Source organism: Arachis hypogaea, chromosome 2 (genome assembly GCF_003086295.3).
Source record: "Arachis hypogaea cultivar Tifrunner chromosome 2, arahy.Tifrunner.gnm2.J5K5, whole genome shotgun sequence".
Taxonomy (NCBI): domain Eukaryota; kingdom Viridiplantae; phylum Streptophyta; class Magnoliopsida; order Fabales; family Fabaceae; genus Arachis; species Arachis hypogaea.
This window is the reverse complement of record NC_092037.1, coordinates 36,655,418-36,659,614: the sequence shown is the minus strand read 5'-3', so window position 1 is coordinate 36,659,614 and position 4,197 is coordinate 36,655,418. Positions and strand designations below refer to the sequence as shown.

Below are 4,197 nucleotides of genomic sequence, written 5' to 3'. Positions count from 1 at the left end.
TAAAATGTTTTTCAAATCATATCTTCTCAATCACATCTTTTTAAAACCAATCATATCTTCTTAACCACATCTTTTTCAAAATAGTTCTCAATCAAATCTTTTTGATTTCTAATTTCAAAATCTTTTTCAAAAATCACTTTACTTCTTTCTCAATCATGGTTTTCGAAAATCAATTAAAGTTTTTCAAAATGTTTTTAAAATCTTTTTAAATTATTTTCGAAAATTTCTTCCCCTCTTCTCACATCCTTCTATTTATGGACTAACACTATTCCTTAATGCACAATTCGAACTCCATCTTTCTTGATAAGTTCGAATTTTCTACCTCTTCCTTCCATTTTTCTTTTCCTCTGACACCTCAAGGAATCTCTATACTGTGACATAGAGGATTCCATATTTTCTTATTTTCTTCTCTTTCATATGAGCAGGAGCAAAGACAAAAGCATTCTTGTTGAGGCTGATCCTGAACCTGAAAGGACCTTGAAGCGAAAGCTAAGAGAAGCTAAGGCACAATTCTCTGTAGAGGACCTAACAGAAATCTTCAAAGAAGAAGAACCCATGGCAGCCGAAAACAACAACAATGCCAACAATGCAAGGAAGGTGTTGGGTGACTTCACTGCACCTACTCCCGACTTCTATGGGAGAAGCATCTCTATCCCTGCCATTGAAGCAAACAACTTTGAGCTTAAGCCTCAATTAGTTTCTCTAATGCAACAGAATTGCAAGTTCCATGGACTTCCATTGGAAGATCCTCATCAGTTTTTAGCTGAATTCTTGCAAATCTGTGACACTGTCAAGACTAATGGGGTTGACCCTGAGGTCTACAGTCTTATGCTATTCCTTTTTGCTGTAAGAGACAGAGCTAGGACATGGTTGGACTCACAACCTAAAGAAAGCCTGAACTCTTGGGAAAAGCTAGTCAATGCTTTCTTGGCAAAGTTCTTTCCACCTCAAAAATTGAGTAAGCTTAGAGTGGAAGTCCAAACCTTCAGACAGAAGGAAGGAGAATCCCTCTATGAAGCTTGGGAAAGATACAAACAATTAATCAGAAAGTGTCCCTCTGATATGCTTTCTGAATGGAGCATCATAGGTATTTTCTATGATGGTCTGTCTGAACTGTCCAAGATGTCTTTGGATAGCTCTGTTGGAGGATCTCTTCATTTGAAGAAGATGCCTACAGAAGCTCAATAACTAATTGAAATGGTTGCAAATAACCAATTCATGTACACTTCTAAAAGGAATCCTGTGAACAATGGGGCTAATCAGAAGAAAGGAGTTCTTGAGATGGATACTCTGAATGCCATATTGGCTCAGAACAAAATATTGACCCAGCAAGTCAATTTGATTTCTCAAAGTCTGTCTGGAATGCAAAATGCACCAAGCAGTACTAAGGAAGCTTCATCTGAAGAAGAAGCTTATGATCCTGAGAACCCTTCAATGGAAGAGGTGAATTACATGGGAGAACCCTATAGAAACACCTATAATCCTTCATGGAGAAATCATCCAAATCTCTCATGGAAGGATCAACAGAGACCTCAACAAGGTTTCAACAACAATAATGGTGGAAGAAACAGGTTTAGCAATAGCAAGCCTTTTCCATCATCTTCTCAGCAACAGACAGAGAGTTCTAAGCAGAACAACTCTGACTTAGCAACCATGGTCTCTGATCTAATCAAAACCACTCAAAGTTTCATGACTGAAACAAGGTCCTCCATTAGAAATTTGGAGGCACAAGTGGGTCAGCTGAGCAAGAAAATTACTGAACTCCCTCCTAGTGCTCTTCCAAGCAACATAGAAGAAACTCCAAAAGGAGAGTGCAAGGCCATCAACATGGCCGAATCTGGAGAGGAGGGAGAGGCAATGAACGCCACTAAGGAAGACCTCAATGGACGTCCACTGGCCTCCAATGAGTTCCCTAATGAGGAACCATGGGAATCTGAGGCTCCCACTGAGACCATAGAGATTCCATTGGATTTACTTCTGCCATTCATGAGCTCTGATGAGTATTCTTCCTCTGAAGAGGATGAGTATGTCACTGAAGAGCAAGTTGCTAAATACCTTGGCGCAATCATGAAGCTAAATGACAAGTTATTTGGCAATGAGACTTGGGAGGATGAACCCCCTTTGCTCACCAAAGAACTGGATGACTTGTCTAGGCAGAAACTACCTCAAAAGAGACAAGATCCTGGGAAGTTTTCAATACCTTGTACTATAGGCACCATGACCTTCAAGAAGGCCTTGTGTGACCTAGGGTCAAGTGTAAACCTCATGCCTCTCTCTGTAATGGAGAGGCTAGAGATCTTTGAGGTGCAAGCTGCAAAAATCTCACTAGAGATGGCAGAAAATTCAAGAAAACAAGCTTATGGACTTGTAGAGGATGTTCTGGTAAAAGTTGAAGACCATTACATCCCTGCTGATTTCATAGTCCTAGAGACTGGGAAGTGCATGGATGAATCCATCATCCTTGGCAGACCCTTCCTAGCCACAGCAAAGGCTGTGATTGATGTGGATAGAGGAGAATTGATCATTCAAGTGAATGAAGAATCCTTTATGTTTAAGGCTCAAGGATATCCCTCTGTCACCATGGAGAGGAAGCATGAAGAGCTTCTCTCAAAACAGAGTCAAGCAGAGCCCCCACAGTCAAACTCTAAGTTTGGTGTTGGGAGGCCACAACCAACTTCTAAGTTTGGTGTTGAACCCCCACATTCAAACTCTAAGTTTGATGTTGGGAGGTTCCAACATTGCTCTGAGCATCTTTGAGGCTCTACGAGAGCCTATTGTCAAGCTACTGACATTAAAGAAGCGCTTGTTGGGAGGCAACCCAATGTTATATTTTATCTATTTTCCTTTGTTATTTTATGTTTTCTGTAGGTTGATGATCATGAGAAGTCACAAAATCAATTGAAAAAGCAAAAACAGAATAAAAAATAGAAAGAAAAATAGCACACCCTGGAGGAAGATCTTGCTGGCGTTTAAACGCCAGTAAGGCTAGCAGATGGGCGTTTAACGCCCAGTCTGGCACCATTCTGGGCGTTTAACGCCAGAAAGGGGCACCAGACTGGCGTTAAACACCAGAAAAGGGCAAGAAGTTGGCGTTAAACGCCAGAAATGGGCACCAGCCCGGCGTTTAACGCCATAATTGGCACAAAGGGAATTTTGCTCGCCACTTGGTGCAGGGATGACTTTTACTTGACACCTCAAGATTTGTGGACCCCACAGGATCCCCACCTACCCCACCACTCTCTCTCTTCTTCACCCATTCACCAATCACCTCAACACCTCTTCCCCAAAAAAAACCATTCACCTATCAAATCCCATCTTTCTCTTCACCACTCACATCCATCCTTCATAAAACCCCACCTACCTCACCATTCAAATTCAAACCACTTTCCCACCCAAACCCACCCTCCCATAGCCAAACCCTACCCCTCTCTTCACCCCTATATAAACCCCTCTTCACTCCTTCATTTTCACACAACCTAAACACTACTTCTCCCCCTTTGGCCGAACCACAAAGCCATTTCCATCTCCTTCATTTCTTCTTCTTCTACTCTCTTGTTTCTTCTTTTGCTCGAGGACGAGCAAACATTTTAAGTTTGGTGTGGTAAAAGCATTGCTTTTTGTTTTTCCATAACCATTTATGGCATCCAAGGTCGGAGAAACCTCTAGAAAGAGGAAAGGGAAGGCAAAAGCTTCCACCTCCGAGTCATGGGAGATGGAGAGATTCATCTCAAGGGTGTATCAAGACCACTTCTATGAAGTTGTGGCCTTGAATAAGGATCCCCGAGGTCCCTTTTAAACTCAAAAAGAGTGAATATCCAGAGATCCAACATGAGATCCAAAGAAGAGGTTGGGAAGTTCTTACCAACCCCATTCAATAAGTCGGAATCTTAATGGTTCAAGAGTTCTATGCCAATGCATGGATCACCAAGAACCATGATCAAAGTGTGAACCCGGACCCAAAGAATTGGCTTACTATGGTTCGGGGGAAATACTTGGATTTTAGTCCAAAAAATGTAAGGTTGGCATTCAACTTGCCCATGATGCAAGGAGATGAACATCCTTACACTAGAAGGGTCAACTTTGATCAAAGGTTGGACCAAGTCCTCACAGTCATTTGTGAAGTGGGCGCCCAATGGAAGAGAGATTCAAGAGGGAAGCCGGTTCAACTGAGAAGGCATGACCTTAAGCCTGTGGCTA

General features: G+C 42.0%; 1 non-coding gene across 1 annotated transcript; it reads right to left on the bottom strand.

Annotated features, from left to right (window-relative positions):
- Positions 1 to 960: 960 nt before the first annotated feature.
- Positions 961 to 1,068, bottom strand: LOC112763303 (small nucleolar RNA R71). Its single transcript, XR_003182854.1, has one exon. It is a non-coding gene; the product is annotated as a small nucleolar RNA R71 (small nucleolar RNA).
- Positions 1,069 to 4,197: the final 3,129 nt, after the last annotated feature.